Source organism: Dromiciops gliroides, chromosome 4 (genome assembly GCF_019393635.1).
Source record: "Dromiciops gliroides isolate mDroGli1 chromosome 4, mDroGli1.pri, whole genome shotgun sequence".
NCBI lineage: Eukaryota > Metazoa > Chordata > Mammalia > Microbiotheria > Microbiotheriidae > Dromiciops > Dromiciops gliroides.
The window spans coordinates 206,932,714-206,944,630 of NC_057864.1; positions in this window are offsets into that span (position 1 = coordinate 206,932,714).

Consider the following 11,917-nt stretch of genomic DNA (forward strand, 5'->3'; position numbering starts at 1 on the left):
TTAATGTTAATTTGGGTCCCCTTTTTTCTTACTCCATCCTAATTCTCTCCCTCCCCCCACCTTGTGTACCACAGGGACTTCATTCATCCACATTAATTTAAAAGTTTTCCAATTGTCATAAGTACAGATAACATTACACTACCCCGACCCACTAGGCTTGTTTGTTCGGGCTTTACCATGTAAAATAAGTATACCATCCAGGTATATCACTATGATACCTATAAAACTATCTGAAATTTGCATAGTGTTTTACATACATTCTCTTTGGAGCCTCACACTAACCAGGTGAGATAAATACTATAGGCATTATTTCCTCTCTTCCACAGATGAGAAAATTGAAAATGAGAGAGGTTAACTGACTTGCCTATGGCCAAACAAGCATTATTTACTAAACACCTACTACATGCTAGGCAGCTAAGTGGCAAAGTAAATAGAGTACCAGTCCGGGAGTCAGGAAATCTGCCTTAATTTAAATCAGGCCTCAGACAAGTGTTTGGGCAAGTCACTTCACCCTGTTTGCCTCAGTCTTCTAGTCTGTAAAATGAGTTGTAGAAAAAAAATGGCAAACCACTCCAGTATCTCTGCCAAGAAAACTTTAAATGGAGTCACAAAGAGTCAGACATGACTGAGAAACAACTGAACAATAACAACAATATGTGCCAAGAACAATGCTGTGTCCTGAAAATATAAGAACAAAAATGAAACAATCCCTGCCCTTGAAGAGCTTGAATTTCACTGGAGTAAACCATGTGGATGCAGAATTTTGGATAGAAGAGCATTAACAACTGGGAGGATCAGAAAGGCTTCATGTAGAAAGTAGTACTTCAGCAGACCCTTAAATGGAGCTCGGGAATTTAAGAGAAAAAGATAAGGAGTGAAAGCATTAAAGATATGGGAGGCAGTTAGTAAAAGGGTGAGAAATTAAAAGCCTTGCGTGGGGAACAGCAAAACAGACCAGTTTTTGCTGGAACCTAGGGCAAGTAACCTGCATTTGAATCCTATCTTTCCACTGTCAAAAAATTAAACTAGAACACTGTAATTTTTAATCAAGAAAATTTTAATTTCTTGCATAAGACCATAGACACATTAACCAGGTACTGTTGCTAATTTCTTCATATAAGTGGAGTATAGATAAACAATGCATAGTCTTTTGAATGAATGAATGAAAAAGTATTTAAATGCCTACTCTGTGCTAAGTAAGACCTGGGGACACTAAGCAAAAGAAAACAGTTCCTGATCTCAAGGATTTTTCGCACTACATCAGAGGAGACAATACATATTGGGGAGGGGGTCAGTTACAGGGAGGATAAAAAGTCATGGAAGTTTTAAGGGTCCAGCAGAAGGACAAAAGACCCTAGAATCTTAGGATGCATCAAGGTGACTGCCCCACAGGGCAGGAAACATTAAAGGTCTGCTACCCTTGGGAAAGGAGCAATGAGCCTGAGTCAGAATGGAATGGGAGTTCTGGTTTTTGTTTAGTTGGTTAAGATTGGGAGTTGAGAGATGGATTAGTTTCTAGTCAAAAGGAGAAAAGAAGGGGGTATTAGCAAGACAGGAAGACTCTGGGTATAAATAAGGGGAATGCAGTGCCACTTGATGTCAACTTCAACTGTCACCTACCAGGTATCACCTAGATGGGGAAAGGAGTGGCCCAAAGTGGGGAAGGGGAAGTTAAATGAGGACAGTATAAAGTTAGCTAGAAGAAAGAAATACAAAGTTAGGAGATTGATAAAGCTATATTATTCTAGGAGAAACAAAGATTTACAGGAGTCAAGTGTGTTGCTTTTGGAACATTCTAAGTAAAGGAAAATATTAATGGATAATAGATGACAACAAGTTAAGCAGGTTATTTTCTATTTTTTTGCCTAGAGGCAGGAAGGTTTCCCATGGCTCAGACCACCACAACTTGACATAGTTGGCACAAGATAGCATCATGGTTGAAGTGGAGAAGGACAATGCAAATACAGAGGTTGTATGGCCAAATATGTTGTCATAGTGCTCTGTAGCAAGGGCCTTTCTAGTTGTATATGGAGAGTCCTTTCAGGAGAACAGAGAGCAAGCTGCTACTGATACAAAGCAAATAGTTCAGTGGTTGCTAGAGGAGGCTAACAGTAAGAGTTAAAAAAGTACCATGTACCTTTTTCTCTGGTTATTTACCATTCTGCAGAAGTTGAATTATCAGCATACGAAAGTTGCCATGTAAACTGTCCCAGAACATTGAGCATCTAAAGCCATAGCTTTCAGTTTTTAAGGATTGTGAAGACTGAGAGGTAGCTAATGGGGTTGCAAAAACAAAATAACATCAAAACTAAAGGAGGCTATGCTGACACAGTAATCCTGTGACTACAGGCAGCCAACAAGCCAAGTGCTTGAACCATGGTCTTCAACACACAAGTTTTACCGTATCCTTCTGTGATCAGATCCAAAAAACATGAAGTTGAAGGAAGGAAGGAAGGAAGGAAGGAGCAAGGGAGGGAGGAAGGAAGGGAAGGAAGGACTTATTTGGGGAAAAAGCATTTATGTAGCAAGTATTATATACCAAGCACAGTGTTAAGTGCACAATATTTAAAAATATTGTCTTGTGATCCTCAAAACAATCCTGCAAGGTAGATACTGTTATTATTCCCATTTTACATTTGAGGAACTTGAAACAAGTGAATTAAGTGATTTAATATAATACTGCATAATAATAATGATCATAATACCACATAACTACTTTACAAGGTTATTGTAAGAATCAAATGCAATAATGTATTTATTTCTTAGCAAAACTTCAAATGCTTTACGTGTCAGCTCTCATCACTTTTTTCCCATTAACAGAATCTCTTCAGCTGTGTCTGAAGTGAAGCGAGTACTAAGTCTAGAGTCAGGGAATCCTAAATTCAAATATTCTCTGTTACTTATTAGCTACATGGCCACAGGGAAGTCATTTAACCTCTGTCTCCCTCAGTTTCCTCAGTAAAATAAGGTGGTTGGACTTAATGGTTTCCAAGGTCCCTTCTAGCTCTTAAGTACTCTTTCTACCTCCATTATAAACACAATCAACAATGTGACATGCTTGCAATGTTTTTTTTGTTGTTGTTGTTTGGGGTTTTTTTGCGGGGGGGATTGTTTTTTGGTTTTTTTAGTGAGGCAATTGGGGTTAAGTGACTTGCCCAGGATCACACAACTAGTAAGTGTTAAGTGTCTGAGGCTGGATTTGAACTGAGGTAATCCTGAATCCAGGGCCAGTGTTCTATCCACTGCGCTTGCAATGTTTTTGATATAAAATCAATTTACCATAATTTTTGCAAATCTCTTCTACCTGCAAATTTTTCTTCTCTTTGTAGCTCTCCTATTTTCATATCTGAATATACTTGGGATGAATTTGCTCAGATGGATATTGTAGTACAAAACAGGAGAGATTTGTTAGTGAAGAATGACAGTAAGCACTACATGGGCATACCAGTTATAGAACAAATATGCTAGTGTCAAACAACATGGATGTGAGGCCTCCATTACCCCACAATTCCATGGGTAGCACACAGTGACTTGGAGGTACAACAGATTGTACACCAATTGAAAACCCAGAGCCACTTGTGAGATTTAAAATTGGATATTAGATCATAAATCTCCCCTCTTTAACCTTTCCCTTAATTTATCTCCCAGACTAGTAAATGGAAGAAGCTTCTGGTTTTCTAGTTAGAGCTTTTATTGTATGGTAGTTACCAGGTGATGTTGATTAGAGGGATAGGAAAGTAGAAATACAAAACAAATCATCTTAAGTCTAAGCTTAGTCTATATTCTGTATAAAACTCACCAAAAGCCCAAGGCCACCTTTGGGGAGAGAGAGAGACCGTGTCAAGCGCGTGCTGCTGCTAACCACGAGCTGGGCCAAGTTGAACTCCAGTCAGCATCTGTCTATGCAGCACAGTCAGGAGACCAGCAGAGCAGGAAAAAAAAGAAACCACTTCCGTTCTCTCCTTGCCTTTTAAGCTCGCACCCCGGAAGTCGAGGGCTTAGCAGGCAGTCTGGCATGCGTAGCTCATGCCATTGGTCTCCTCCCCGAAAGGGTGGTCCTTCAAAAACTGGCGTCTTTCAGTTATTCTAACTGACTGTTAAAAAACTTTAATTTTTTTTTTTTACCACACACTCCAGGTTCAAGTTTATAGAGAATTTTTTTGATAAAGATTTGACATGGACATAATAGGAAATTGCTCTATTACCAATGGGTTGAAGCAGTAAGGTATTGTGGATTAGTCAGTCAACTAGCATTTATTAAGCACCTACAATTTTCTGGGTACCACTGAAATAAGAATATTCTCCAAATTGTATAAGGAATTAGGAGCAGAGCACCAGAAAACAACTCTATGCTAAAGTGTAAAAGTGAATAGGGATAGGGAGGGGGACACCTAGTTTCCAGTTCAGTTAAGATTTTTGGGTTTTTGTTGGGGTTTTTTTTTTGGGGGGGGGTTTGGTTTTTTGTTTGTTTTGGTTTGTTTTGGTTTGGGTTTTGCAGGGCATTGAGGGTTAAGTGACTTTCCCAGGGTCACACAGCTAGTACATGTCTGATGCTGGATTTAAACTCAGGGCCGGTGCTTTATCCACTGCACCACCTAGCTTCCCCTCAGTTAAATTTGAACATGCATGCATTCTGAGGGCTAGGACAAAATCAATCAAACCATAGATATCTTGTCAAAACTGTTTTTGACTTCTGCTTCTTTCTGATTTTTTTTTTGAGATGCTAGTACTCATGATCATCCATCATCATTTGTAATCTTTCACAACCAAATTTATATTTTAACCTGGTATTGCCTTTGGAAGCCATTTCTCTCTCCATTTGGCAAATAAGTCAGATGTTTGCTGACAAGTTGTCACAATTAATTTGCATTAGTTCTTCATAGTCTATATTAGATTTTTTTCCTTTTTTTCCAATTCTAATTCAATTATTTCTTTAATTGACATATATTTGGTTGATTTACTAATACATGTTGCTACTACTCATAGAATGTACGCTACTTGAGCACAGGGGCTAATTAATTTTTGTCTTTGTCTCCCCAGTGCCTAGCACTTGCTTACAACATAGTGACTGTTTAATAAATTAATGATTAATTTATTGGTGGGAATCAAAGTCTGGACTTTCATTAGCATGGAGTGGGAGGGGGAGTGAAGAGTAGGATTGGAATTAATAAGGAAATTTTAGGTCTGGTAATGGGGCTAGAATTTGCTGGTTTGGTGATCTCCAGTTCTGAATTCTGATATACTTAGGTAGGGAAAATTACTTATTCAGGATTGTTGTTGTTGGTCCTTCATTCTCAAAGAGAACCATAACATCAGGGTGATGTTATGACTTGCAGTGAATTGGATTTAAGTGAAGGAGGGCTGTGCAAGGTCACCAACTTCATTCTCTCCTCCAGAGCCATCTAGGTCCAGTGTCAAGATATACATCAGGACAACTGGAGATAACCCCAGATAATTCAGAGTTACACAGCATAGAGCAGAGGTGGTTCTTAAAATCAAGTCTCCTCACTGATACTGGCCAGTGTTCTATGGCAATTTTGTCTAAGTGGATCATGAGGGAAATGAAATATAGGATATTAAAAAGAATGTGAACCAATTCTTTATCATAATATGTAGAGCTATTACATGATATTTTTGGCAACTTGGGGAAAGCTGTCACAAAATTTAGCCAGGACTAGTAGCATAAACATTCCCTCTAACCCCATTTTAAGAGGAATAGAAAGACCTGAAGACACCTGGAGTAGTGAATAGGAGAGATCAAAAAGAATTCACCCGGCTACTGGTTAGAAGGAAAGAGCAATTTGATTGCCTACTATTTTAACTAACTAGTCTTCTTGTAAAAACTAGGTGCTAAGCACAGCTGTTTCCCGGGTGTTGAAGAAGTGTAAATTCAGTGAGCCTCTCCACATTTTGCTGCCATAATGCTGTGGTTGCTCCACCACTAGGTATTCATTTCCAATTCCAGTCACTTCTTCTCTCCACCTAGGATACCCTCTGGGGCCATCTCCAGTCGTCCTGATATATATCTTGTCACTGGACCCAGATGGCTCTGGAGGAGAGAGTGAGGTTGGTGACCTTGCACAGCCCTGTGTCAAGTCCTTAAATCCAATTCAGTACAAGTCATAATGTCAGCCCAATGTCATGGTCCTCTTCAAGAATGAAGGACAAATATACTTCACCTAGTATCCAATTCTGATTTCTTATATTTCAATCATCTTCACTGAATGGTGTGAGTTGATGATTCAGGCATGAAACTTCTTTATCTCACTAAAGATACAATATAAATACAGACTAGCAGGGTCCTTCCTCATGGTGCTCTGGTAGTAGCCAAAAAAATACAGATGCTGATTTTTTCAAAACAACCAAACCCCATTCCATTGAAGCTAGCTCCTGCTGTCCCATGATTAATAAGAGCAAGCAATTTTCAGATTCTATTAGGCCATTGGGCAGGGCATGATAGGTCTGTTTGTAATTTTATAGCTCATAGCATGCTTGTCAGAGAGTTTCCATTGATTCAACCGATGTGGGTCTGGCCTTTTGAAGTATTAGCAACTCTGTAAGCCAAAGGAGTCTCTCAGAGTTCAGTCCCTTCCCCCTTCCTCAAAGATTGGCAGCCCTCTATAATGCATTGGCCTCCATCACTCTCCCTTTTTCTCCAAAGATGGGCATCTTATTACTGCCTGGAAAGTAGCACATGGCAGATACTATAGTGGGGAGGGAGACTGAGGGATTAGTTGATGGAACTGATGATTCCCAGAGCATTGCTTTCCCTTTAATCACCACAGTTTGGGGCTCAGAGGTCCTAGCTTTCAGGACATTGGACTGTCTTGATCTCTCTGGGAGAGACAACAGAGCAGCTGTGCGTAGTATTTGAGGCCATGTTCACAGGGCTGCAGTTTCTCCAGGCTCCCATGTGAACATGCTTCCTTCTGGGTGGCCTACCATGCTGAGCAGAGGAGTCTCATTTCCCAGAAAAACATCTACAGTAGGGCCTTCCATATCTGGCCTCTTGGGAAAGTGAGATACGACTTTTTAGCTGCAGAACTGCTTTGGGGTTTTTTTTTCCTGGTAGAGAAAAGGGGTTCAAGGAAGTGAAAATGGAAGCTTCCTGAAGACATGAGCTATTTTCATTTTTGTCTTCATCACACAGTGCCTGATGTGTAGTAAGCACTTAAAAATGCTTGTTGAATTTATTTATTTAATCCAGTGATCATGGGACTATTTCTTCTCATATTCATCTCTTCAAAGAACATTTTCCAACTTCCTATTGTGATGATTAAAACTATGAGACACATGGTTTCTGAGTAATTCAATCATTTTATTAATATGGCTGGTGGGTAAACAATAAAATGAGGTCTATGGCCATCTCTCTCAGACCAAAAACCCCAAATGCAGGTGGGGTCTTAGATTATATGCCCTTCAAGGTGTTCCTGAGGGATGCCTAATCACCCCTGATTGGTCAAATTAATTTGAAGGTAAGCTATGTCAAAATGAAGGGCTGATCACAGACTACCCCCCAACCTAGGGTTAATTATTAATCTTCACCCCAGACCAAATTTTTTTTGCCCTAATAAGAATTTAGAAGGGTTATTCTTATCTTATCAAGATTCCTAAACCTTTATAGCCCTGACCAGGGCAAAGGAGAGCATATTAACTTATAGGTTTATAGCCCTAAGGAGAGTTGATTTTATCACGAACGACTTTGGAAAGGGGGGAAGTCAGGATTATATCTCCAAAATATTGATTGTGAAAGTTATTTCTCATACTGTTGTGTTCAAGGCACTATCCTAAATTTTGGAGACATAAAAATTTAAAAATAAAACAATATGTGCTCTCAGTTGAAAAATTACCTCTATCAATAGGGTATATCTTGTCAGAGACTGCAATGTATGCCTAGTCAATTGTCTTTATTTTAAAGATAAGGAAAGAGATAAAATAGTTAAAATATGTACCCAAGAACATACAGCAAGATGATAGTAGAATTGGGACTAAAATTCCAAATTAACTTCCATAGACTTCCCCTAAACCAAACAGACAACCACAGATAGACAGATGGACATATTGAATCATTACATATACCTATATCTCAATATTTATTGAGTAATGAATAAGGCCTTATGAGGGTTTTACTCCACCACTGTATCTGGTACTATGTCCAAGATATAAGCACGAATGTGCTGGGAAATGTTTAACAACTATCTCTCTAGGAGAAAAAATTATATAGTTGATACACTTTTAAGTTTAATCTGCATTATCAACATTTTGTCCATTACTTTTTAAGACAAGAAAATCAACAAAACAATAAATCGATACCTGATTTGTAGCAGTTTTTAATTTTTGAGGTATAAATGTTCACACTGAAAATTGAACAATAGGCTTCAATGAGCCAGTTTAAATTGGCTCCAACTGGTTCCAACACACTCCTGGATATAAGTTCCCACAATCTACCCTTTGTGTGTGTATGTGTGTGCGTGTATGTGTGCGTGTGTGTTTGTATGCATGTGTGTGTGTGTGCGTACATTATATATATATATATATATATACACACACACACACACACACATGATTTTTCTATAAGAAAATTTGCACTGCAACAAAACTATTTGGTTTAAGAAAGTATATTTATGGGAGTGGTGCAGTGGTAAAGCACTGGCCCTGGATTCAGGAGGAACTGAGTTCAAATCCAGGCTCAGACACTTGACACTTACTAGCTGTGTGACTCTGGGCAAGTCACCTAAGCCTCATTGCCCTGCAAAAAAAAAATAGTATATGTATTTCTAGTCTAAAATTTCTTCAAATAAACACTGCATATTTGAGGCTAGTGTGCTTTAAAAAATTGCACCTCAAAAAGTAGCATCTTTGCCTGATTTATCAGATTCCATCTGACCAATATGTGATATGGACAATATCTCACAATTAATAAGTCTATGGGACTACTTTTGCTCTGGAAAAGTTGATTTATCCAGGGTCATACACCTAGGATTTGTCAAAAGCAGGGCTTGAATGTTTTTTGCTCCAAGGCCAATCTCTATCATTGCTTCTCTGCACTTACAAATGACCTGAAAATCAGCATCCTATCTTTATTGGATAGAATGCATATCTACAGGTGTTGGAGAAAATATATTTGAACCACAAAGCCCAAGTCAGGATTCCTTAATCTCAACTTCAAATTGAATAGGAAATCTCCAGGCAAGTTTTTAGCATGCCATAGGTGTAAAGAAAACTAATAAGCATCATAGACCATAGGGTCATATGATTTTAAGCTAGAATGGGTATTAGAAGTCATCTAGTACAACTCTCTCCCCAGTTCTACAGATGGGGAAACCAAGACTCATAAAAGGAGAGTAGTAAAGACAAGATTCTAGCCCAAGTCTTTTAATTCCACTCAGCATTCATTTTACTACTCTACACTGCTTCCTATTTTTTTTAATTAAAGCTTTTTATATACTTGAAAACAGAAATCAAATCATCCCACTGAAAAACTTTAAACATGCTTCCAAACATTTCATGTAAATCTTACAATATTTGAAATCTATTGTAGGTGCTCTAATATGCTCAGGCTTATAAAGAAAAACAGGCTTACCTCTATTGAAGGAAAAGAAGGTGCAGCTCAGCTCCAGCAAGATGAATGAAATCACAAATGTGTACCATGGTCAACAGATTCAGAAGCTGATTAAAGATGGGCTGATCATTTGCAAATTTAGGACAGTCCACTACAGTGTCCAATGAGAGAAGGGTCTGTTTCAGCAGAAGGGCAGGTGAACAGACACAGAAAGTATGTAGATAATATATTAATGACCAAGAAGGTCAATACTAGGAATCCCAAAAGATTGATTGCCAAGTTATCAAACATGTACTCTGAAGGTAAAGGAGAATGTGTCCAAGAATAAGTGGATGGGGCAGTTGGTGGTGCAGTGGATAGGGCACTGGCCCTGGATTCAGGAGGACCTGCGATCAAATCCAGCCTCAGACACTTGACACTTACTAGCTGTGCGACCCTGGGCAAGTCAACCCCAATTGCCTCACCAAAAAAAAAAAAAAAAAGAATAAGTGGGTCCTTATGAAGCACATTCATAAAAGGGAATGGCAGACTCTCCTGAATGACCAAGTTAAAGCTTGAGTCCAAAACTTCAGAAGCACAGGACCATTGGGAAGAGTGACTATGGGATAAGAAAGGAATTCTCAAGACTCTGACCAAGGAGATCAAAAGATGAGTCTCCATCATCTTTTCTGTACATTATATCCCCTCTACAAAGTTCATTCAATGATATTTACCAAATCATCACACACAATAAATATATAAATAAGTACTGTGGATACTTTCTCTTTTAAGAAATTACAACAATAGTGGTTATATATGGTGACTTAGGGTTTACAAATCACTTTGAAAACATTATCTCTATTTAACTTTACAATAGACTTGTGAAGTAGATAGGTACTACTATTATTTCCCCTGTCAAGATGAGGAAACTGGGCCCAAGTTTCCACAAAGAGAAGATATCTGAGGAAGGATTGAAACCCAGGCCTCCTTGACTCCACCCACTGTGCTGCACGGTACTATGTGATCAATCCTTTTTGCTGATGTAACCCTCTCCAACTTGAACTCACAGATTAAGTTTGTCCTAGATTCTAAGTTCAAGAAACTTTTTCGCTCCACACTCCTAAAACTGTAGTGTGGGAGTCCCTACCATGACATTACCTTTAATAGGCAGCCAAAGGAGATAAGTAGCTCAAAGCAAAGTCATTTATTAAAATGGAATACTAAGATTAATAGTAACAAAACATTTCCCCCATTAAGTCAAGGCATACACTTCCACAAATATCCTACAGTGTCTATGAGAATCCTGGGTATACACTTAAAGTTTGTTAATAGACAGTAGTCAAGAAGACTCATATTCGGGGCAGCTAGGTGGCACAGTGGATTCACTGGCCTTGGATTCAGGAGGACCTGAGTTCAAATCCAGCCTCAGACACTTGATACTTATGAGCTGTGTGACCCTGGGCAAGTCACTTAACCCGCATTGCCCCACAAAAAAAAAAAAAAGACTCATATTCCTGAGGTCAAATTTGACCTCAGGCATTTACTAGCTTTGTGATCCTGGGCAAGTCACTTAACCCTGTTTCACTTTCCTCATCTGTAAAATGAGCTGGAGAAGGAAATGGTAAACCACCCCAGTATCTTTGCCAAGAAAACCCCAAATGGGGTCACAAAAAGTTGTACATGACTGAAAAATGAGTGAACATTGAAGTAGGAAACACATGTGGCCAACTCATATCTCCGGCACTGCAGAACTTCAATATCCTTTCTCTTGATTAGCATATTGATAGCATCTCTGCTGGGAATGATCTCTGGTCCTGTTACTTTCCACAGCTTAATCTGTAAGTGCCAGGACTGTCTCTCCTAGACTATCAGAAGTCTTGCTTCTCAGCATTGTCTCTTTCTGTGACTCCCTTCTGGATGCAGTATATTCTACTAAAAATAACTCCACTGAAATTTCATGGCCAATGAGGAGTGGGAGAGAATGGAGTGAGAAAGTTAGAAAAGAATTAAATTTCCTCCCTCCCCTAGCAGTAAAGAGTGATTCCCTCCCAAGATCTGAATTATTTTATAGCTGGCTTTCTTCTCTGCTTCCAAGCCAACAAATATTTAAGTACTTACAAAAAACATTTAGTACTTACAACTAATAATTTAAGTACTAGTGCCAGGTGCAGTGCTAAATGATTTGAATAGAAGAGTCCAAAACAGTCCCTGATTTAAGGAGTTCACACTTTAATGGGGGACACAATACACACACACACACACACACACACATGCACACACATATTATATATATATATATATACATATATATATAATATATATTAGATGCACATATATATTTTGGAGGTAATATTCTTCAAGACTCTCTACTGACTT